Genomic DNA, 25496 nt, shown 5'->3' with positions numbered 1-25496 from the left:
ACCGCTTCTCAAGCTGGCTCAGTTGGGACAAACCCTGGACAGCCACACCAGAGAGACGCCTTCAACCAGCCCTAGAGCTAAAAGCACCAGAGAAAATCAAATGCTTCCTATTCAGCATGACCTAACTTCTAGTGTGCTACGGCCCCACCACTTCCTGCAGTACCCACACCATCACCACTGCTTTCTCTTCCAACAGTGATCTGTATTCTTAGTTTCATCATTTTCTTTTTATTGGTATGACACTATATAAAATGTTCTTTCTTTCTTTTTTTTTTAAAGACAGAGTCTCACTCTGTCACCCAGGCTGGAGTGCAATAGCACAGTCTTGGCTCACTGCAACCTCTGCCTCCCAGGTTCAAGCAATTGTCTGCCTCAGTCTCCTGAGTAGCTGGGCCACCACACCCAGCTAGTTTTTGTATTTTTAATAGAGACGGGGTTTCACCATCTTGGCCAGGCTGGTCTTGAACTCCTGACCTCGTGATGCACCCGCCTCGGCCTCCCAAAGTGCTGGGATTACAGGCATGAGCCACCGTGCCCGACGACACTATATAAAATTTTCATTTGAGAGTTTCTCAACTGTATCTAGTTATATCGCACAGTTTGGAAACTTTTCTGAGACTGACTTTATCAATAATCTAACCGACAAAGATCATATCCACGTGTATGTAGTTAAACATTTTTATTTCATTGACTAACCCAGCACCATTTCAGTGATGCAAATTATGTGCCCTATGGTTCAGCTGAAACAGTCCTGGACTTTCAAAAACCTTGAATAAGTCTCCCACAGTTGTAAAAATTGGACAATTTAGGAATTTTAAACTTCAGGTGATCATTTGCTTCCATTTTTATTTTATTTTTATTTTTGTTAATGCAAACAGGACTTACACAAATGAACTTTGATCTCCATTTTAAATATTATTTTTAAAAATCGTGTATCTATACATACGGCTCTTGAGGACTTAGCTTTCACTACACTACAGGATATGATCTCCATATAGTTCACATAAAACTGCAGACTGATTTTCCAGAGTGCTCGATACTATTAATTACATCTTGATTAGGGCTGAAAAGAATGACCTATGTTTCTCTATACAGCTGTGTTGTTTTGATGTTGTGTTACTGTACACAGAAGTGTGTGCACTGGGCCGGGAGCAGTGGGTCTCGCCTGTAATCCCAGCACTTTGGAAGACTGAGGAGGGTGTGGATTGCCTGAGCTCAGGAGTTCTCAACCAGCCTGGACAACACGGTGAAACACCATCTCTACTAAAATACAAAAAATTAGGCCGGGCGTGGTGGCTCACGCTTGTAATCCCAGCACTTTGGGAGGCCGAGGCGGGCAGATCACGAGGTCAGGAGATCAAGACCATCCTGGCTAACACAGTAAAACCCCATCTCTACTACAAATACAAAAAGTTAGCCGGGCGTGGTGGCAGGCGCCTGTAGTCCCAGCTACTCGGGAGGCTGAGGCAGGAGAATGGCGTGAACCTGGGAGGCAGAGTTTGCAGTGAGCCGAGATCGCGCCACTGCACTCCAGCCTGGGTGACAGAGTGAGACTCTGTCTCAAAAAAAAAAAAAATGCAAAAAATTAGCAGGGCGTGGCAGCATTCGCCTGTAGTCCCAGCTGCTCGGGAGGCTGAGGCAGGAGAATCATTTGAACTCGGGAGGCGGAGGTTGCAGTGAGCCGAGATCGTGCCACTGCACTCCAGCCTGGGTGACAGAGCAAGATTCCGTCTCAAAAAAAATAAAAATGAAAAAGAAGTGTGTGCACTGAGGCTCTGTGTGTGGTCCGTATGGAAAGCCTGGTACCCCTGCGAGTTAAGTACTGCCTCCATTCATTGTTTACGCTGGAGTTTTTCTCCTCATAGAATGCAAGTAAAACTTAGTGTTTTTCACCAATAAATGGTAATACAAAAAAAAAAAAAAAGAGAGAGAGAGAGAAAAGCTTTGAGGACCCAGGAAAAATGGTAGCAGCCTCTGGAAAGGGCCTGAAAGAACTCGGGACAGGGGTGGAAGGGAAACTTAAGTTTACTGTCCACTTTTCTAGTCCTTTTGGTTTCCTATACCATGAGCACATGTCACCCATTCAAAAAAATTTAACCAATTATAAAAATTCATTAGTTTACCGCATGACACAAAGAGTGAATCCTAATGTAAACTATGGAGTTTAGATAATGGAGGAAAGGTATCGGCCTGGTGAAGTGGTTCATGCCTGTAATCCCAGCACTTTGGGAGGCCAAGATGAGAGGATCACTTGAACCAAGGAATTTGAGACCAGCCTGTGCAACATAGTGAGACTCCATCTCTACTAAAAAACAAAAAAAATCAGGCCAGGCGTGAGCCGCCTGTAATCCCACCACTTTGGGAGGCCGAGGAGGGAGGATCACTTGAGGTCAGGAATTTAAGACCAACCTGGGCAACATGATGAAACCCTGTCTCTACCAAGAAAAAAAGAAATAGCTGGGCATGGTGGTGGATGCCTGTAGCCCCAGCTACTTGGGGGGCTGAGGCGGAGGTTGCAATGATCCAAAATCTTGCCACTGCACTCCAGCCTGGGGGACAGAGTGAGACTCTATCTCAAAAAATAAATTAATTTAATTTAATTTAATGTGCACTTTTGACTTCAACAGGCCTGGGTTCAAATCTCAGCTCTCCTATTCCCTAGGTTAGCAGCCTTGGTGAACCCAGTCCCTGCCATCAGCCTTCCTTTGCCAATCTGTGAAATGGGTTGATAGTAACAGGACCTACCCCCTAAGGTTGTTTGGGACAGCTCAGTGAAATGAGACATGGAAAGGCCTTGTCACGTAGCTCACAAAATGTTAGCCGTAATGATTACTCCTATTATTGCTATTTGATAGGAGTGAGAGCAATTCAAAGGTGGCACCCTCAGAATGCTGCAGGCGGCTGGCATGTCCACTCCCTATCTACACCGGCCCCCGATCTCATCCAGCAGGCCCGCCTTGGCAGAGGTGGCCCTGCCCTGCCGGGGCCCGCATTATCTGGTGGTGGTGAAAGCCAGTGACTGGCTCTGCGTCCCGGCCCACGCCCAGGGCGCACTGGTTTGTCAGGTTGGCCCAGCCATTCGCCCGCTGAGGACTTGTTATACAAGGTGTGTGGGCTCCCAAGAAGGAATGGAGGGCACGGACGCAGGCCAACGCCAGGTACCAGATACATGCCTCTTCTTGAACTGCAGGGGCTGGGACCAGCCAGGAGCCTGATGGAAGAGCACCCCAACACTGGCCCCATCACCCCACATCCCAGCCCTCCTTTTCACTCCAAGCCTGTAGTCAAGGCAGCCCTGCCCCTGTCCCCACTGATTCATGGTACCACCTCGACTTCCTCAACATCAGAGGGCTGGCTTACCCCAGAGACTCACATATTCCCCCAAAGTGCCAGACCCCAGAAGGCTGGAGCTGAGAGGGGACTTCTAAGTTGTTTTGTTGTTGTTGTTGTTTGTTTGTTTATTTTGTTTTTTAGACAGGGTCTTGCTCTGTCCTTCAGGCTGGAGTGCAGTGGTGTGATCTTGGCTCACTGCAACCTCCCTGTCCTGGGCTTGAGTAATCCTCCCACCTCAGCATCCTGAGTAGCTGGGACTACAGGCGCCTGCCACCATGCTCAGCTAATTTTTTTAAATTTTTTTGTTAAAAAAAATTAAGATAAGGCTGGGCGCGGTGGCTCACGCCTGTAATCTCAGCACTTTGGGAGGCCGAGGCAGGAGGATCACCTGAGGTCAGGAGTTCGAGACCAGCCTGACCAACATGGAGAAACCCCATCTCTACTAAAAATACAAAATTAGCCAGGCACGGTGGCATATGCCTGTAGTCTCAGCTATTCAGGAGGCAGAGGCAAGAGAATAGCTTGAACCCGGAAGGCAGGGGTTGCAGTGAGCCAAGATCGCGCCATTACACTCCAGCCTGGGCAACAAGAGCAAAACTCCATCTCAAAAAAAATAATAATTATATATATATATTATATATTATATATTATATATTATATATTATATATTATATATATTATATATTATATATTATATATTATATATATTATATATTATATATTATATATTATATATAATATACATTTTATATAATATATAATATATAATATACATTTTATATATTATATATAATATATATTAATATTATATATAATATAATATTATATATATTATAATATATATAGTATCCCTATATTCCCCAGGCTGGTCTCAAAGTCCTAGGCTCAAACCATCCTCCAGCCTTAGCCTCCCAAAGTCCTGGGATTACAGGCATGAGCCACCACGCTCAGCCTGGCTTCTAGGTCTTCAGTCTCCACTCAGCACTCTAAATTTCTAAGGTTCTGAGAAAGAGCTTCAGAGTCATTTATGACTAATGAGGGCAGGGCCAAGTTGGCAAATGGGGTAAAGGAGACAGTCCTATCACAGCTTTGATCATATTCAAACCTTTTGTTAATAATTTCCTTGGCCCAAAGGGGATCCTGGCAGAAAAAGAAGTTTTAAAACCACTAATAATCTAGACCATTGCAGGGTTGTAATTGTTTCTGCCCATGATCCCAAGTGTGGCCACACCTGGACATAAGCCTCAGCAAAGATTCTATAAAGGTCTGCCTCTTTGCTGTGAGACCTCGGGTGAGTGTCTGCACCTCTCTGAGCCTCAATTTCTTCATCCATTAAGACAGAAGCCCTATTTACCCACCTCATGGGGCTGCAATCTTCCAGGCACATAGTAAGCCTTTGATCAATGATATCTCTCATTACTGTTGGTGCTGCCATCATGTTCATTATTGTGACCTGGCCATCTGGGGTTTGGAGAATCAGGTCCAAGTTTTATCAACAAGGAGAGATGAGTCAGGTGCAGTGGCTCATGCCTGTAATCCCAGCACTTTGGGAGGCTGAGGCGGGTGGATCACTTGAGCCCAAGAGTTGAAGACCAGCCTGGGCAACATGGTGAAACCCCATCCCTACCAAAAATACAAAAAGTAGGCAGGAGTGGTGGTGCATGCCTGTGGTCCTACATACTCAGGAGGCTGAGGTAGGAGGATTGCTTGAACCCAGGAGATCGAGGCTGCAGTGAGCTATGATTATGCCATTGCACTCCTGCCTGGGTGACAAAGTGAGACCCTGTCAACAACAAAAAGAAAGAAAGAAAGAAAGAAAGAAAGAAAGAAAGAAAGAAAGAAAGAAAGAAAGAGAAAAAGGAAGGAAGGAAGAAAGAAAGGAGAGATGGGTCCCATTCCCTGAATACCTCCCAAGTCATCCAAGCCCCTCTGCAGATACCAACCTGGGTCACCGCCAGACACCAGGCCAGAGTTAATGTTACTGTTCAGAAACCCAAGCTGGGCCATTTGGTGATGCCGGGGACATCGGAAAGTGGACCGGGGCTTTGGGGTCAAACAGGGCTTGTTTTTTCAAATCCCAGCTCTCCCACTGGGCACTGGGTGTCCACAGGCACAGGCTGCTTCTCTCTGGCCCTCACTTTCCTTGCCTGTAAAACGAGGGTGGTAGGGAAGATTTGGGGAGGTTCCTCCTCTTTGGGGTTTGGAGTTACACAAGAAGGAGTTTGGTGCTGCCAGCCCTGGCTGGGCACAGCTCCAGGACCCAGAAATAAGGGGTGGAGCAACGGACACAGGGTAGGAGGAATTTCGGGTGCGCAGCCAGCCCTGGCCATCTCCTTTGCCTACGGGGCGGTGAGACACACAATGAGTGCATGCATGAGGGGTGAGCGGGCAGATGAACCAGGAGAGATGCCCTGGGCCTGGGCCTCTCCAGCCTGCGACTCCCCAGGTGGCCAGCCTCAGCCAACTTGCATACCCAGGCTGGGCCAGGCCCCTGGGAGGCCAGAAAACATCATCCTTCCAGCATCTATCAGACGAACATCACCTGGGACCAACCCCAGGACCTCACACAACCCTCAGAGCCAACTCTCGGGGCCAGAAGAACACCGTCTTTTCATAGAGGGGCTCTGCGTCTGGCATGGATGGGCAGAGGGTCCCTGATAGCAGTTGGACCACAAGCCTAACCCCATCGGTTGAATGTACTACAACCTCCCCGTCAAGACAACGTGCAGTGGTGAAATCTCAGAGCGAATCCCCATTCAGCCCCAAAGAGGCGTCCCAGGGCGGGGCTTGAACCCATCTGGTATGTCCTGACCACGAGAGGGGTCTTTTGGAGGCCCCCTCCCCAACACAGATACCCAGAGAAAAGGATGCGCCTAGGACTACGAGGCGCACACAGAAAAAAAAAAAAAAAAAAAAAACTCACAAATGCAGCAAACGTCGGGGACACACCCACGTGCTCCTCTCCCCACGAGTGCCCCGGGCATGCAGCCCCGTCCTGGGTCCTGGGGGGTCCCCGTGGCCGGCTGCGCCCCGCCCGCCGCCGCGCGCAGACCTTCGCCCTTGCCCCGCCAGCACCGAACCGCGCGAGCCTCGGGTTCCAGCGCAGCGCCTCGGCCGCGCTCAGGTTACAGCCCTCACCACGCGCGCACTCACCCACGGGTCTCAGCCTCCTGCCTTCGATCCGGATCCACCGGCGCCACTACCTGGGATCTGACCGCGCGGTCCCACGGCCCAACCCTTTAACCCCGCCCGGCCGTGCCGAGGGGTCCGCCCCCGGACACCCCGCCCCGGGCTCCCGCAGGATTCTGGGCGGGGACGCCAGCGCTGCCCCCAGAAAAGGAGAGAACAAGAAATAGGCGTGTGGAGGGGTGGAGAAAGATTGAAAGAGAGAGATACTGAGACTGAGATGGAGAGATGAAGAGAGACAGAGACTTGGACACCTAGAAGTCCCAAACCATCAGGCTCCCCGCCCTCCTGCCACTGCTGGGCCGCATTAGCGCCCAAGTCCCGCTCTGGACCACACTCCTCCCACACCAACACCCCCCATGGCCCTTACTTCCAGGTTTGCTCCCAAGCTTGGACAGCGATCCCTAAACATCACCACCTGGGGCCCCACTGACCCCCGAGAAGCCTCCTCTGGGGCCCTCAGGAATTCTCTGGCTCCACCAGCCCTTGGGAACCAGCCCTTCCCCTCTCTCTGGATCCTGGGCCTAACCTCTCCCACGCACCCACCCCTGGAGGCTCTGCAGCCTCTTCCTCCAGGAAGACCTCCAGCCTCAACAAGCAGCACCAGACTGGTTCTGCTCCCCCCCAACCCGCCCTCCGCCACTCCTCTCCACCCACTGCCAGACACCTTGACCCTCTGGCCAGGATGTTGTCCTTGGCCAACCTGTCTGCTCCAGATGTGTCCAGACAGAGTCAGCTCCGCCTCTGGATGTGTCTGTCCTCCTGAGTTGGTGGGTGGATGTGTGGCTGACCTTAGCACGTGGGCAGACAGATGAGAAGACAAGAATCTCCACTTGCCCCAGCAGGTGGTAAACTTAAAAGACTTCCTTATCCCTCTTTTTTCTAAGAATACGCTCTCATTTGGTGCTGGGCCCTTGGGAAGAGGGCGTGGGAGGTGTGGGGCATGTCTCCTGGTGAAGAAGAGGAGACACAAGTAATTGAAGTTTTGCTGCTTGGAGGAGGCAGACATGAGGTCAGGGAAGGCGACGTGGAGGATGTGACATTTGAGCTGGGACTGCAGGGAGAGGTTGGATTTCAACAAGTGCAGGAGAGGGGGTAGGGCTCAAGCACAGAGAAACTGGAGGGTGTGACTTGGCAGGTGGCTTTCCCTGGCCTTGGAGTGTGAGAGGTGTGGAGGCTGGAGGGATGCAGGAGTTGACTGTGAAGTCCAGTTTGAATGGCTGGGTCTTGATCTGGTGGGCAGTGGGGAGCCATGGATGGTGCTTGAGTAGGGGAGGTGCCCCCTGTTAGTTGATTGGTCTCACTCTGTCTTCCAGGCTGGGATGACTCGTGGGCTCAAGCCATCCTCCTGCCTGAGCCTCCTGAGTAGTTGGGACTACAGACACATGCCACCACATCCAGCTAATTTTTTTTTCATTTTTTTAGAGACAGGGTCTCACTATGTTGCCCAGGGTAGTCTCAAACTCCTGGGCTCAAGCCATTCTCCCAACTCCTAGAACTTTTGAAAAAATTATTTATATTTATTTGTGTCTTTAATTTTTTTTTACTTCTGAGGAAGAGCTTATTTTATTAATTTTTTATTCATAATTAACGCAGCATGAAAGCCTATTTTTTAGGGATATGAATTTTGTTTTGCCAGTAATTCTGGCCAAGGGGGAGCTTACTAGAAGCACTTTGGAAAATGCAGAGATTCACATAGAGTGAAGTTTGAGAGGGACCCCTCCAGTGGCTGCAGGGGACAGAGACAAAGGGTGGGGACAGCTGAGACCCAGGAAGGGGTTAAAGATGAGGTCCCAGAGGTCATCTCTACTGGCCACTGGCTAAATACGGGGTTCTAGGGAAGAGAGAAGGAAAAGAAGGCATCTGCCTGGCTTCTCTGCTCTGAAAGAGCTGGAGACCAGAAAGGAGGAGTAAGTGAAAGGGCCTGGAGCACTAAGAGTGGGCTTCGTGGATGTGTGGCCTTGAGCTAGTCACACGGTTGCTCTGAGCCTCCATCTCCCTATGGATAAAATGCAGAAGAAGCCCATGTGATGAGGTGGTGTTCAGCCCCACTCCTGGCACAGGGCACAGGCTGGACAAACATCAGCTGTTTGAGTTTGCAGTTGATTGGGGCCATCCCAGCAGAGCAGAGTTTTCCACCAGGGAATGTTTAGCAACACCAGGAGATCACACTGCTCGGTGGGGGGTAGAGGTGGGGGTGGGGGAATTCGGGGTGGTGCAACTGACATCTAGTGGGTGAAGTTCAGTGATGTTATTCAACATCCAGAACACCCCCACCCCCAAAGAATAATCCAGCCTCAAATGTTGACAGTGCTAAGATTGGGAAACCGTGGGTCACCTTCAGTCTAAAAGTCTCATGGGTCTCGTGGGATGACATTCAGGGAGACAACCAGGAGGCAGTTGGGCTCAGCCTGAGGGCACCTCCTGAGAATTGCATCTGTGAGTCACCTGCCTTGGGAAGTCGGTGGATGGCATAGCAGTAGGTCAGCGAGATCACTCAGGAGGGAGGTAGGCAGAGAAGAGGAGGGGAGGGCAGAAGTGGGGATCACAGCCACCTTTTTTTTTTTTTTTTTTAAGATGGAGTCTCGCTCTGTTGCTCTGTTGCCCAGGCTGGATACAGTGGCACAATCCTGGCTCACTGTAACCTCCGCCTCCTGGGGTCAAGCGATTCTCCTGCCTCAGCCTCCCAAGTAGCTGAGATTACAGGTGCTCACCACCACGCCCGGCTAATTTTTGTATTTTTAGTAGAGACCGGGTTTCGCCATATTGGCCAGGCTGGTCTCAAACTCCTGACCTCAGGTGATCCACCTGCCTTGGCCTCCCAAAGTGCTGGGATTACAGGCATGAGCTGCCATGCCCGGACTTTTTTTTTTTTTTTTTAATGAAACAGAGTCTTGCTCTGTCACCCAGGCTGGAGTGCAGTGGTGCTATCTTGGCTGACTGCAACCTCCACCTCCCGGGTTCAACCAATTCTCCTGCCTCAGCCTCCTGAGTAGCTGGGATTACAGGCTTGTGCCACCACGCCCAGCTAATTTTTGAATTTTTAGTAGAGACAGGGTTTTGCCATGTTGGCCAGGCTGGTCTCAAACTCCTGACCTCAGAGATCATAGCTACATTTATAGAGAGGACAGGCAGCAGCACAGAGATGGAGCTGGAGATGGAGTTTGCAGAAGAGTGGTAATAGGCACCACCACTGGCACCTAGACGTCAAGGAACCCAGGCTCTAGAGCTGTGTGGTTCCCATGCCACCAGAGCCCTCAGCCTGCCACAGCCCAGGGCTCAGTAGGGTGAGGTTGAAGTGGGACGGGAGGAAGTGGAGGCTGTGGCTGGACTTGGGAAATGGTAGTGGAAAGCTGTCTGGGAGTGGATGTGGCAGGTCATGGCAGGGAGTCAAAGATAAAAAGAAGAGGGATCTCGCTACATACCCTACTGGTGGCAACGTAAAATGGTTCAGCCACAGTGGAAAACAGTTTGGGAATTTCTCAAAAAGCTAATCAGAATTACCATAGGACCCAGATATTCCACTCCTAGGTATATATCCACAATAACTGAAAACAAGTACTTGCCAGGTACAGTGGCTTACAGCTGTCATCTCAGCACTTTGGGAGGCTGAGGCAAGAGAGCATCGCTTAAGCCCAGGAGTTCCAGACTAGCCTGGGCAACAACATAGCAAGACTTCATCTCTACAAAATATAAAAGATTAGCTGGGCATGGTGGTACGTACCTGTAGTCCCAGCTACTTGGGAGGCTGAGGTGGGAGGATAGATAGCTTGAGCCTGGGAGGCTGAGATTGCAGTGAGCTGAGATTGTACCACTGCATGCCAGCCTGGCTACAGAATGAGACCCTATCTCAAAAAAAAGAAAAAGAATAAAAGAAGAGAGAGAGACACACACAGAGAGAAAGAGAAAGAGAAAGAAAGAAAGAAAGAAAGGAGAGAGAGAGAAAGAAAGAAAGAAAGAAAGAAAGAGAAAGAAAGAAAAAGAAAGAAAGAAAGAAGGAAGGAAGGAAGGAAGGAAGGAAGGAAGGAAAGAAAGAAAGAAAGAGAAAGAAAGAAAGAAAGAAAGAAAAAAGAAAGAAAGAAAAAAGAAAGAAAGAAAGAAAGAAAAGAAAAGAAAAAACAGTTACTAACACGTAATTGTAGAGGAGTGCTCGGGATAGCAGATTTATTATAGCCAAAGGTGGAAACAACCCAAATTCCACCAACAGATGAATGGATAAACAAATTGTGGCCCATCCATACAATGGAATATTACTCAGTCATAAAAAGGAATAAAGGCTGGCCGAGGTGGCTCTTGCCTGTAATCCCAGCACTTTGGGAGGCCGAGGCAGGTGGATCACCTGAGGTCAGGAGGTTGAGCCAGCCTGGCCAACATGGTGAGACCCTGTCTCTACTAAAAATACAATAATTAGCTGGGCACGGTGGTGAGCACCTGTAATCCCAGCTACTCGGGAGGCTGAGGCAGGAGAATCGCTTGAACCCGGGAGGCAAAGATTGCAGTGAGCCGAGATCACACAACTGCACTCCAGCCTAGGGGGCAGAGTGAGACTCCGTCTGAAAAAAAATAATACAAATAAAAATAAATAAAGCCCTGATCCATGCTGCAATGTGGATGAGCCTCATGAACGTTGTGCTGAGTGAAAGAAACCAGACACAAAAGGTCACACAGTGCATTATTCCATTGATATGAAATATTCAGACTAAGTGAATTCACAGAGACAGAAAGTGGAGTAGTGGTTGCCACGGGCTGGGGGAGGGGGGATGGAGAGAAAAGCCCATATCCAGGGGGAGTGGTTATAGGACCTCCTTTTGGGGTGACAAAAACACTGGAACTAGATAAAGGTGATAGTTGCACAACATTGTGAATGCACTAAATGTCACTGAATTCTACACTTTAAAGGGTTAATTTTATGTTATGTGAATTTCACCTCAATTTTTTTTTTTTTTTTTTTTTTTTGAGACAGAGTCTCACTCTGTTGCCCAGGCTGGAGTGCAGTGGTGCGATCTCAGCTCACTGCAAACTCCGGCTCCTAGGTTCAAACAATTCTCGTGCCTCAGCCTCTCAAGTAGCTGGGATTACAGGCCTGTGACACACACCCAGCTAATTTTTTTGTATTTTTAGTAGAGATGGGGTTTTGCCATGTTTGCCAGGCTGGTCTCAAACTCCTGGCCTCAAGTGATCCGCCCTCTTCAGCCTCCCAAAGTGCTGGGATTACAGGTATGAGCCACCGCGCCTGGCCTCACCTCAATTAAAATATGTACTTTATATATATATAATATATAAGATATATATATAATAATTATATATATAATTATTATTATTGGGAGGTCAAGGCAGGAGGATTGCTTCAGTCCAGGAGTTCAAGACCAGCCTGAGCAACATAGCCAGACCCCATCTCTACAAAAAATAATTTTTTGTAAAATTATAAAAAATAAATTAGTCAGGCATAGTGGTACATGCCTGTAGTCCCAGCTACTCAGGAGGCTGAGGTGGGAGGATTGCTTGAGCCCAGGAGTTTGAGGTTTCAATGAGCTACAATTGCACCACTTCACTCCAGTCTGAGCAACAGAGTGAGACCCTGTCTCTAAAAACAAAAGAGGGCCAGGCGCGGTGGCTCATGCCTGTAATCCTAGCACTTTGGGAGGCTGAGGCGGGCAGATCTCCTGAGCTCAGGAATTCGAGACCAGCCTCGTCAACATGGTGAAACCCCGTCTCTACTAAAAATACAAAAATTAGCCGGGCGTGGGGGCTCACGCCTGTAGTCCCAGCTATTCGGGAGGCTGAGGAAGGAGAATCACTTGAACCCGGGAGGCAGAGGTTGTAGTGAGCCAAGATCACACCACTGCACTCCAGCCTGGGTGACAGAGTGAGACTCCATCTCAAAAAAAATAAAAATAAAAAAGAACTCGGCAGGAAACAGACTGAACACTTAAGTGGAGTAATTTGTAGAGAGTTTAATAAAAAGCACTATTTTCAAAGGGATAGTGCAGCACACCGGGGGCTGGTAACAGCTGAAATTAGTTACCACCCCTAGGACCTGGGTCCAAGGAACTAAAGTTGCTAGAACCTGGACCAGACAGGGCTATGCAAAGAGGTCCACCTGTCAAGAGTTCTGCACCTCCGGTGGAGGGACATAGCCAGCCTGCATGCAAAGAAGATGAGTTACAAATATCCTAATCTCATTTCCTCCCTCCCTCCAATGCCTGCTATGGCCACAAGACAAAGGAGCTCATTGAGTGGTCCATATACATCAGCCTCCTGGGACACAGAAACAGTGAGGCAGAAAAGTGGAAATAGAACAGGTGATATCAGAGATTTCAAACAAAGAAAGCAATTCAGCTGGGCATGGTGGTTCATGCCTGTAATCCCAGCACTTTGGGAGGCCAAGGCAGGGAGATCACCTGAGGTCAGGAGTTCGAGACCAGCCTGGCTAACGTGGTGAAACCCCGTTTCTACTAAAAATACCAAAAAATTAGCTGGGCATGGTGGCACGCACCTGTAATCCCAGCTACTCAGAAGGCTGAGGCAGGAGAATCGCTTGAACCTGGGAGGTGGAGGTTGCAGTGAGCCGAGATCATGCCATTGCACTCCAGCTTGGGCAACAAGAGCAAAACTCTGAAAAAAAAAAAAAAAAAAGGAAAAAAAAGAGAGAGGAAGGAAGGAAAACAATTCAAAGGTGAGAGGCAAGTGGGGTGTTAAATGGCCGCTTTTAACATGTGCTGGCCACTTTCCTTCTCCCCATCCACACACAAGCCACTTGGGACCATTTTTGCCGAACCCATCAAAGACCATCTCTCCAACTTTAAATCCTTTGCACATGCTCTTCCCTCTGCTTGGAATTATCTTCCTCTCACCCACCCAATTAACTCTTACTTAAGGCCATTTTTTCTGAGGGCTTCCGCAGTCACTGGGCTTAGTTCCAGCCCGTACTCAATGCAGCCACAGCCCCTGAGTATCCTCGTTCCCAGCAAAATTGCTCTTGGAATGATTTTTTTGTTTTGTTTTTGTTTTGTTTTGTTTTGTTGAGACAGAATTTTGCTCTTGCTGCCCAGGCTGCAGTGCAATGCGTGATCTTGGCTCACTGCAACCTCCACCTCCTGAGTTCAAGCGATTCTCTTGCCTCAGCCTCACAAGTAGCTGGGATGCACCACCACACCTAGATAATTTTGTATTTTTAGTAGAGACAGGGTTTCAGCATGTTGATCAGGTTGGTCTCGAACTCCTGACCTCAGGTGATCTACCCGCCTCGGCCTCCCAAAGTGCTGGAATTACAGGCATGAGCCACCGCGCCTGCCTCTTGGAATGATTTGTTTAGCCCTGGATAGAGCTGTAAACTCCACGCAGGTAAAAGGGATCTTTCTCTTTCTCTGCCTTGTCCCCAGCCCCAGCTGTCACACAGCACATATTCATTCAACAAATGCCAAGTTTGCACATGGTGCCAGGCATTGCTCTGCAGTGAATAAACAGAAACACATAAACTAAAAGCGTATATTCTATGTGATATGTGCTATGGGACAAAATGCAGCAAGGTAAGGAGGTGTGGAAGCCCTCTCTGAGGAGTTGATATTTGAACAGGGATCTTAAGCATTCCAAGCAGAGGGCACAGCCTGTGTAAAGGCCCTGAGGCTGGACCATGCCTTAAAGAACAGTCAAGAGGCCAGTGAAGCTTCAGCAGAGTGAGTGAGGGGGATACCGGGAGGACATAAATGCAGGGAAGTGACAGGACAGGTTGTTCAGGACCTGGGGGACCACTGAGAGGGCTTAGGTTATTACTCTGAGGAAGGTGGGAGCCATACAGGGTTCTAGGCAGAGAAGGGATGTCCCCTAAGAGGTTTTAACAGGCTTCCTCTGGCTGCAATATCATGAACAGAGTAAATGGGGAGCAAGAGCTTGCTTCCTCACTACCCAACCCTGAAGGAACTTAGAGTTGTGAAAGGTGGTAGAGTTTGGGATTTGTTTAATAAAAGGTGGAGCTGATGGGATTTGCTGACAAACTGGATGTAACTCCAAGGTTTTCCACCTGGGCATCATTTAGGCTGGAGGTTTTGTTTTGTTTTTGAGACAGGGTCTCACTCTGTCATCCAAGGCTGGAGTGCAGTGGTGCAGTCATAGTCCACTGCAGCCTCGACCTCCTGGGCTCAAGCGATCTTCCCGTCTCAGCCTCTCAAGTAGCTAAAACTACAGGCGCTCGCCAACACGCCCAGCTAATTTTTTAATTTTTTTGTAGAGATGGGCGGGGGGGGATCCCACTATGTTGCAATGGGCTCAAGCCTCAGCTTCCCAAAGTGTTGGGATTACAGGCATGAGCCACCGTGCCTAGCCCAGGCTGGAGTTTTTAATGGAGTGAGTAGAAGGGAAGGAGAACGGTGAAGGAAGAGAGATAAAGACAGTCAGACAGGAAGATTAGGGATGGAGGAAGGGAGGGGAGAGAAGCTCCCGGTGGAGGAAGACAATAGCGATAAAAACCCAGTGGGGGCCGGGTGAGATAGCTCACGCCTGCAATCCTAGCATTTTGGGAGGCCGAGGCGGGAGGATCACAAGGTCAAGAGATTGAGACCATACTGGCCAACATGGTGAAACCCCGTCTCTACTAAAAATACAAAAATTAGCTAGGTGTGGTGGCGGGTGCCTGTAGTCCCAGCTACTCGGGAGGCTGAGGCAGGAGAATCGCTTGAACCCGGGAGGTGGAGGTTGCAGTGAGCCGAGATCGTGCCACTGCACTCCAGCCTGGGCGACAGAGCGAGACTCCGTCTCAAAAAAAAAAAACAAAAAAAAACTCAGTGGGTGCAAGAAGATGCCTTTGGGCAGGCAGGTGGAGGGAGGAGAGGTCCTTGTCATCAGAAACTAGAGAGATGGAGAGTGTGGTCCCCTAGGAAGGGGGAGGATTGGGGAGAAGGGGTTCTTCTGGGGAGGGGGAAGGAGTGAGGAGGACCCCTGCTTCCTCCCTGGGAATTATAGAGGGGCTGGGTGACACCTCTCTCTTCTGGGCCATAAATCCTAGTGGTCACTCTGGAGAAGGCGTGATGGGAGGTGGAGAACAAGATTCTTTCTCAGCAGGTATGGCTGGGGAGGTGTCCTCTCTGGCCTTTGCCTGGAGTGACTCAGCCCCCTGCCCTCCTCCACACACACCTGCCTCCATTTCCCCATAGACCTAGGAGATTAATTTCCACCTCCTTCTACCAGGGCCCAGAGACACGGGATTTGTGAAGGAGAGCAGAAATGACATTGCTAACACCCCCGAGGAAACGTCATGCTGAGTTTCCCCCAGCCAATCAGATTCCACCCTCCCACACCTCAGCAAATTAAATGCTCTTATATCCCTCAGTCAATCAAACCCCAATCTCCTGTTTTTCATCCGATTAGACTCCGCCCGCTTCCCCCTCCCTCAACTAAACGCTGCTCTCCAACCACTCAGTCAATCAGAGTCTGCCTTAGTCAATTAAACTACTCTCTTAACTCTCACCCAATCAGACTTCCATATCCTACTTTCCAGCCAATCAGACTTTGCTTGTCTACCCACCCTACCAACTACTTCCACTTTTTGGTTCCTCGGCCAATCAGATTCTTCCTTCCCCTTCCCCTCACCCCCACCCCCTGCCGCCCCCCAGCTCCCGCAGCCTGTCAGAAGCAACCTTGTCCCTCTGTTAATAAGAATTCCCCTTCAGGAGAAGCAGGCAGGTAGGTATCTAGGCCTGGCTCTGACACTTACCAGCTCTGTGGCCTTAAATACACGTCTTAGCGTCTCTGTGCTTCATTTTTCTCAACTGTAAAATGGGAGTGGTCCTCCTCCTTCCCTCTTAAGGTGGTCCTGAGGCTCCAACAGGGAGGTAGGTGTGAACGTGGTCTGTCCTCAGGAAAGTGTTGTGTAAATTCCCTTATTAATCTCAGCCTCCCAGATTGTTGGGATTCTGGGCTTGAGCCACTGCGCCCAGCCAGAGGTGGGTTTTAAAGAATATATAGGAGTCTGCCAGGTCCAATGAAAAGGCTTGGGAGTATTTTACACACTCACATGTTTAACTAATGGAGAATGCAAAGTAATCCCTGGGGAGAGAAAACTGGTAATATCTGGCAGAATTATATATGCATTTATCTAATTATAGGAAAGTGAAATAAGCCAGTCACAAGGACAAATATTGTATGATTCTATTGATATGAAGTATCTACAGTAGTCAAATTCATAGAGACAGAAAGTAGAATGATGGTTGCCAGGGGCTTGGCGGGGAGTAGGGAATAGGAAATTAATGTTTAATGGGGACAGAGTTTCAGCTGGGGAAGCCAAAAAGTTTTGGAGATGGCTGGTGGTGATGGTTGCACAACATGAATGTACTCAGTGCCCTAGAACTGTACGCGTAAAAATGGCTAAAATGGTAAATTGTATGTTATGTGTATTTTACCACAGTAAAAAAGTAATGTGGTATTACTTCATCTGAATGACCCGGTAACTCAAAGCTGCGTGTGGCAAGGTACTATATTTATTTATTTTTTATTTTTTTATTTTTTATTTTAATTAATTTATTTATGTATTTATTTATTTTGAGACAAAATCTCATTCTGTCGCCCAGGCTGGAGTGCAGTGTCACGATCTTGGCTGACTGCAACCTCCCACTGCTGGGTTCAAGCAATTCTCCTGCCTCAGCCTCCAGAGTAGCTGGGATTACAGGCATGCGCCACCATGCCCGGTTACTTTTTGTATTTCTAGTACAGACGAGGTTTCATCATATTGGCCAGGCTGATCTCAAACTCCTGACCTCAGCTGATCCACCCCCCTTGGCCTCCCAAAGTGCTGGGATTATGGGCCTGATCCACTGTGCCTGGCCTAAGGTACTATATTTATAATGATATTTTTAAATGGGGGGGTTGGATGTAATAGGTGAAGTTTGCAATAGGAACAGATTAATATTAACGATAATATTAATAATAACAGGCCGGGCACGGTGGCTCACGCCTGTAATCCCAGCACTTTAGGAGGCCGAGGTAGGCAGATCACCAGAAGTCAGGAGTTAGAGACCAGCCTGACCAACATGGAGAAACCTTGTCTCTACTAAAAATACAAAATTAGCCAAGCATGGTGGTGCATGCCTGTAATCCCAGCTACTCGGGAGGCTGAGCAAGGAGAATCACTTGAACCCAGGAGGTGGAGGTTGCAGTGAGCCGAGATGGTGCCACTGCACTCCTGCTCGGGCAACAGGGCAAAACTCTGTCTTTAAAAAAAAAAAAAAAAAAAAAAAAAAAAAAGGATAGTGGGGGGTTTTCTATTTGTGTCCAGTGAAAATACCTAGAAACAAAACTAACTTATTAGCCATGAGCACTTCAGCTCCTTGATTGTGGAGCTGATTCCTCATTTTCCAATCAAAGGAATAAGGGTTCCTGGGAGAAATTGCTGATCCCAGGCCTGTGGCAGGAAATGAACAAGATATTCCCACAGCATCCAGTTAGAACATCTTGTTACGTCATGAAGCAAGAAAGCCACCTAGGACTCTGAGCCATGCCAAAAGAACGCAGGAGTCAACATAAAGAGACTCCCACCAGCCAAAGAAGGAAGCCAATTTGATTATCAGTAATGATAAAAACTGCAATGTATTTACATATTTCAATAGTTTAATGAGATCATAAATCTATAAGGGAAAAAAAAAATCTCGGTGTTTACTTTTTGAGGATGTTAAGGGACTCAAGGCTGGGCGCTCATATCTGTAATCCCAGCACTATGGGAGGCCGAGGCGGGTGGATCACGAGGCCAGGAGTTCAAGACAAGACTAGCCAAGATGGTGAAACCCCGTCTCTACTAAAAATACAAAAATTAGCCAGGCAAGGTGGTACACACCTGTAGTCCCAGCTACTAAGGAGGCTGAGGCAGAGAATTGCTTGGACCTGGAAGGCAGAGGTTGCAGTGAGCCGAGATCACGCCACTGCACCCCAGCCAGGGCGACAGAGCGAGACTCCATCTCAAAAATAAATAAATAAATAAAAATAAATAAACGGGCCAGGCGCGGTGGCTCATGTCTGTAATTCCAGCACTTTGGGAGGCCAAGGCGGGTGGATCACCTGAGATCAGGAGTTCGAGACCAGCCTGGCCAATGTGGTGAAACCCCGTCTCTACTAAAAATACAAACATTAGCGGGGTATGGTGGCAAGCACCTGTAATCACAGCTACTCGGGAGGCTGAGGCAGGAGAATCGCTTGAACCTGGGAGGCAGAGGTTTCAGTGAGCCGAGATCACGCCACTGCACTCCAGCTTGGGTGACAGAGCAAGACTCTGTCTCAAAAATAAATAAATAAATAAAAATAAATAAACGGGCCAGGCATGGTGGCTCATGCCTGTAATCCCAGCACTTTGGGAGGCTGAGGCGGGCGGATCACCTGAGGTCAGGAGTTTGAGACCAGCCTGGCCAACATGGTGAAACCCCGTCTCTACTAAAAATACAAAAATTAGCCGGGCGTGGTGGCAGGCACCTGTAATCTCAGCTACTCGGGAGGCTGAGGCAGGAGAATCACTTGAACCTGGGAGGCAGAGGTCGCAGTGAGCTGAGATCATGCCATTGCACTCTAGCCTGGGCGACAAGAGAGAAACTCCATCTCAAATAAATAAATAAATAAATAAACTAGAAAAGAACAAGAATCAAGCGCTCATCTTGCCTTTCCCTTATGAATGGTACCACTGGGTAACCAAATGGAAGATGAGAGCCTGTTTCTTTCCTTTTCTTTTTTTTTTTTTTTTTGAAATAGAGTCTCGCTCTGTCACCCAGGCTGCAGTGCAGTGGCACGATCTCAGCTCACTGCAACCTCCGCCCCCCAGGTTCAAGCAATTCTCCTGCCTCAGCCTCCTGAGTAGCTGGGATTACAGGCATGCACCAAAACACCCAGCTAATTTTTGCATTTTTAGTAGGCCATGTTGGCCAGGGTGGTCTCGAACTCCTGACCTCAGGTGATCCGCCCACCTCGGCCTCCCAAAGTGCTGGGATTACAGGCGTGAGCCACCGGACCCAGCCAAGACTGTTTCTTTCTATAGAACTGCATCAACTAACGAGCAAAATAACCAGCTAACATCATAATGACAGGATCAAATTCACACATGACAATATTAACCTTAAATGTAAATGGGCTAAATGCTCCAATTAAAAGATACAGACTGGCAAATTGGATAAAGAGTCAAGACCTATCAGTGTGCTGTATTCAGGAAACCCATCTCACGTGCAGAGACACACATAGGCTCAAAATAAAGGGATAGAGGAAGATCTACCAAGCAAATGGAAAACAAAAAAAGGCAGGGGTTGCAATCCTAGTCTCTGATAAAACAGACTTTAAACCAACAAAGATCAAAAGAGACAAAGAAGGCCATTACATAATGGTAAAGGGATCAATTCAACAAGAAGAGCTAACTATCCTAAATATATATGCACCCAATACAGAAGCACCCAGATTCATAAAGCAAGTCCTTAGAGACTTAAAAAGAGACTTAGACTCCAACACAATAATAATAGGAGACTTTAACACCCCACTGTCAACATTAGACAGATCAACGAGACAGAAAGTTAACAAGGATATCCAGGAATAGAACTCAGCTCTGCACCAAGCAGACCTAATAGACATCTACAGAACTCTCCACCCCGAGGCTGGGCGCGGTGGCTCATGCCTGTAATCCCAGCACTTTGGGAGGCCGAGGCGGGTGGATCACAAGGTCAGGAGTTCAAGACCAGCCTGGCCAAGATGATGAAACCCCATCTCTACTAAAAATACAAAAAAATTAGCCAGGCGTGGTGGTGGGCGCCTGTAATCCCAGCTGCTCGGGAGGCTGAGGCAGAGAATTGCTTGAACCCGGGAGGCGGAAGTTGCAGTGAGCCGAGATCGTGCCACTACACTTCAGCCTGGGCGACAGAGCGAGACTCGTATCAAAAAAAAAAAAAAAAAAAAAAAAAAAAAAAGAAAGAAAGAACTCTCCACCCCGAATCAACAGAATATACATTCTTTTCAGCACCACACCACACCTATTCCAAAATTGACCGCATAGTTGGAAGTAAAGCACTCCTCAGCAAATGTAAAAGAACAGAAATTGGCCAGGCGCAGTGGCTTATGCCTGTAATCCCAGCATTTTGGGAGGCCAAGGCGGGCGGATCACCTGAGGTCAGGAGTTTGAGACCAGCCTGACCAACATGGAGAAACCCCATCTCTACTAAAAATACAAAATTAGCCGGGCGTGGTGGTACATGCCTGTAATCCTAGCTACTTGGGAGGCTGAGGCAGGAGAATCGCTTGAACCTGGGAGGCGGAGGTTGCAGTGAGCTGAGATCATCGCGCCATTGCACTCCAGTCTGGGCAACAAGAGCAAAACTCTGTCACAAAAAAAAAAAAAAAAAAGAACAGAAATTATAACAAACTGTCTCTCAGACCACAGTGCAAACAAACTAGAACTCAGGGTTAAGAAACTCACTCAAAACGGCTCAACTACATGGAAACTGAACAACCTGCTCCTGAATGACTACTGAGTACATAACGAAATGAAGACAGAAATAAAGATGTTCTTTGAAACCAACGAGAACAAAGACACAACATACCAGAATCTCTTGGGACACATTCAAAGCAGTGTGTAGAGGGAAATTTATAGCACTAAATGCCCACAAGAGAAAGCAGGAAAGATCTAAAATTGACACCCTAACATCACAATTAAAAGAACTAGAGAAGCAAGAGCAAACACATCCAAAAGCTAGCAGAAGGCAAGAGATAACTAAGATCAGAGCAGAACTGAAGGAAATAGAGACACAAAAAATCCTTCAAAAAGTATGAATCCAGGAGCTGGTTTTTTGAAAAGATCAACAAAATTGATAGACCGCCAGCAAGACTAATAAAGAAGAAAAGAGAGAAGAATCAAATAGACGCAATAAAAAATGATAAAGGGGATATCACTACCAATCCCACAGAAATACAAACTACCATCAGAGAATACTATAAACACCTCTTTGCAAATAAACTAGAAAATCTAGAAGAAATGGATAAATTCCTCAACACATACACCCTCCCAAGACTAAACCAGAAAGAAGTTGAATCTCTGAATAGACCAATAACAGGCTCTGAAATTGAGGCAATAATTAATAGCTTACCAAACAAGAAAAGTCCAGGACCAGATGGATTCACAGCCGAATTCTACCAGAGGTACAAGGAGGAGCTGGTACCATTCCTTCTGAAACTATTCCAATCAATAGAAAAAGAGGGAATCCTCCCTAACTCATTTTATGAGGCCAGCATCATCCTGATACCAAAGCCTGGCAGAGACACAACAAAAAAAGAGAATTTTAGACCAATATCCTTGATGAACATTGATGCAAAAATCCTCAATAAAATACTGGCAAAGCGAATCCAGCAGCACATCAAAAAGCTTATCCACCATGATCAATTGGGCTTCATCCCTGGGATGCAAGGCTGGTTCAACATACAAAAATCAATAAACGTAATCCAACATATAAACAGAACCAAAGACAAAAACCACATGATTATCTCAAAAGATGCAGAAAAGGCCTTTGACAAAATTCAACAACCCTTCATGCTAAAAACTCTCAATAAATTAGGTATTGATGGGACATATCTCAAAATAATAAGAGCTATCTATGACAAACCCACAGCCAATATCATACTGAATGGACAAAAACTGGAAGCATTCCCTTTGAAAACTGGCACAAGACAGGGATGCCCTCTCACCACTCCTGTTCACCATCATGTTGGAAGTTCTGGCCAGGGCAATCAGGCAGGAGAAGGAAATAAAGGGTATTCAATTAGGAAAAGAGGAAGTCAAATTGTCCCTGTTTGCATATGACATGATTGTATATCTAGAAAACCCCATCATCTCAGCTCAAAATCTCCTTAAGCTGATAGGCAACTTCAGCAAAGTCTCAGGATACAAAATCAATGTGCAAAAATCACAAGCATTCTTATACATCAATAACAGACAAACAGAGAGCCAATTCATGAGTGAACTCCCATTCACAATTGCTTCAAAGAGAATAAAATACCTAGGAATCCAACTTACAAGGGATGTGAAGGACCTCTTCAAGGAGAACTACAAACCACTGCTCAATGAAATAAAAGAGGACACAAACAAATGGAAGAACATTCCATGCTCATGGGTAGGAAGAATCAATATCGTGAAAATGGCCATACTGCCCGAGGTAATTTATAGATTCAATGCCATCCCCATCAAGCTACCAATGACTTTCTTCACAGAATTGGAAAAAACTACTTTAAAGTTCATATGGAACCAAAAAAGAGCCTGCATTGCCAAGCCAATCCTAAGCCAAAAGAACAAAGCTGGAGGCATCATGCTACCTGACTTCAAACTATACTACAAGGCTACAGTAACCAAAACAGCATGGTACTGGTACCAAAACAGAGATATAGACCAATGGAACAGAACAGAGCCCTCAGAAATAATGCTGCATATCTACAACTACCTGATCTTTGACAAACCTGACAAAAACAAGAAATGGGGAAAGGATTCCCTATTTAATAAATGGTGCTGGGAAAACTCACTAGCCATATGTAGAAAGCTGAAACTGGATCCCTTCCTTACACCTTATACAAAAATTAATTCAAGATGGATTAAAGACTTAAATGTTAGACCTAAAGCCATAAAAACCCTAGAAGAAAACCTAGGCACTACCATTCAGGACATAGGCATGGGCAAGGACTTCATGTCTAAAACACCAAAAGCAATGGCAACAAAAGCCAAAATTGACAAATGGGATCTAATGAAACTAAAGAGCTTCTGCACAGCAAAAGAAGAAACTACCATCAGAGTGAACAGGCAACCTACAGAATGGGAGAAATTTTTTGCAATCTCCTCATCTGACAAAGGGCTAATATCCAGAATCTACAATGAACTCAAACAAATTTACAAGAAAAAACAAACAACCCCATCAAAAAGTGGGCAAAGGATATGAACAGACATTTCTCAAAAGAAGACATTTATGCAGCCAAAAAACACATGAAAAAATGTGCATCATCACTGGCCATTAGAGAAATGCAAATCAAAACCACAATGAGATACTATCTCACACCAGTTAGAATGGTGATCATTCAAAAGTCAGGAAACAACAGGTGCTGGAGAGGATGTGGAGAAACAGGAACACTTTTACACTGTTGGTGGGACTGTAAACTAGTTCAGCCCTTGTGGAAGTCAGTGTGGCGATTCCTCAGGGATCTAGAACTAGAAATACCATTTGACCCAGCCAACCCATTACTGGGTATATACCCAAAGGATTATAAAACATGCTGCTATGAAGACACATGCACACGTATGCTTATTGCGGCACTATTCACAATAGCAAAGACTTGGAACCAACCCAAATGTCCAACAATGATAGACTGGATTAAGAAAATGTGGCACATATACACCATGGAATGCTATGCAGCCATAAAAAATGATGAGTTCGTGTCCTTTGTAGGGACATGGATGAAGATGGAAACCATCATTCTCAGCAAACTATCGCAAGGACAAAAAAACAAACACTGCATGTTCTCACTCATAGGTGGGAATTGAACAATGAGAACACATGGACACAGGAATGGGAACATCACACACCGAGGACTGTTGTGGGGTGAGGGGAGGGAGAAGGGATAGCATTAGGAGATATACCTAATGCTAAATGACGAGTTAATGGGTGCGGCACACCAACATGGCACATGTATACATATGTAACAAACCTGCATGTTGTGCTCATGTACCCTAAAACTTAAAGTATAATAATAATAATAATAAGTATTTCAGCTAATACATGAAGGAGGAATATTATCACTCAAATATCATTATGTTATTCCCACTAATGAATTAATAGATCTTGGCAATGATCGTCAACAGCAGATAATATCACAAAAGAGAGACAATGAGTGGAGTATAGAAGAAACAAGATGAATTGTGATTTGAAGATGTCAATTCGGTGATGGGTATGCGTAGGGTTTTTTTTTTACAATTCTCTCTACTTTTGAATACATTTGGGATTTTCTATAGAAGATATGTTTAAAGCCCTTTGCCCTGTGTCATTCTCTGAAGCAGGGTGATGACAGCTAAGAGCCCATGGGTGCTCTGTAAATATTCCACCAGGAAGCGCTAACATATGGCCCCATCCCCCCACACTCAGTCTTGGCCCCTTGCATACTGGCAAGAGCTAAGCTCACCATATCTCTGCAGTATCCCACATCTCGAATTACTAAACTCCGTCCTCCCCAGTTCCAGGACCAGTTGCCTAAGAGATTAAATCTCACCTCTGATGTCCCAGAAAGATGCAATTGAAGTCAACTTCTGCCCACTGGGAATGGCAGAAAAGCCCCAGCTGGAGGCCGCGCGGTCACTGGCTCACGTCATGACTTGAGTCCCTTTTTAGTGCATTGGGCTCGACTGATTTGGGGGCTGGCTGACCTTGGCTTTCATGATTTGGCTGTGGTTCCAGATTGGCTCCAGGCCCAGCACTAAGGCCCAGCTGGCTACTGGAAGACCAGGGGCCAGCAGGGAAGCCTTGGGCTTGGACAGGTGCCCCAGATGGAGAAATAATGCATGACTATGAGTCTGGACTCCTCTAGGACATGGGAATCCAGCCATAATAATAATTAAATGGATTTTTCCCACGGGCTGGGCTGAACATTTGCTGGGGAGGCTGGGGCAGGCGGGTGGGACAACAGGAACCAAGAACACCACCATCCTCTACTCCCTACTCATCAAGTGCATTCCACGTGTTTTTTTTTTTTTTTTTTATGGGTTTTTTGTTGTTTTTGCTGTTGTTGTTTAATTTTGAGATAGAGTTTCACTCTTGTTGCCCAGGCTGGAATGCAGTGGAGTAATCTCGGCTCACTACAACCTCTGCCTCCCGGGTTCAAGCAATTCTCCTGCCTCAGCCTCCTGAGTAGCTGGGATTATATGCACACACCACCACGCCTGGCTAATTTTTGTATTTTTAGTAGAGACGAGGTTTCACTATGTTGGCCAGGGTGGTCTCGAA

The 25496-nt window shown here is 47.0% G+C and overlaps 1 protein-coding gene across 1 annotated transcript in view; it reads right to left on the bottom strand.

Annotated features, from left to right (window-relative positions):
- LOC129047245 (ultra-long-chain fatty acid omega-hydroxylase) overlaps positions 1 to 6545 on the bottom strand; it is a 43783-nt gene extending 37238 nt beyond the window's left edge. The window contains exon 1 of the mRNA XM_024237210.2: positions 6487 to 6545. The gene's annotated coding sequence lies outside the window, so the exon portion shown is untranslated. The remainder of the gene's footprint in view (positions 1 to 6486) is intronic.
- Between the last annotated feature and the right edge of the window lie 18951 nt (positions 6546 to 25496).

The sequence above is a fragment of the Pongo abelii genome, chromosome 20 (assembly GCF_028885655.2).
Source record: "Pongo abelii isolate AG06213 chromosome 20, NHGRI_mPonAbe1-v2.0_pri, whole genome shotgun sequence".
In the NCBI taxonomy this organism is placed as follows: domain Eukaryota; kingdom Metazoa; phylum Chordata; class Mammalia; order Primates; family Hominidae; genus Pongo; species Pongo abelii.
This window is presented reverse-complemented; position numbering and strand designations above follow the sequence as displayed.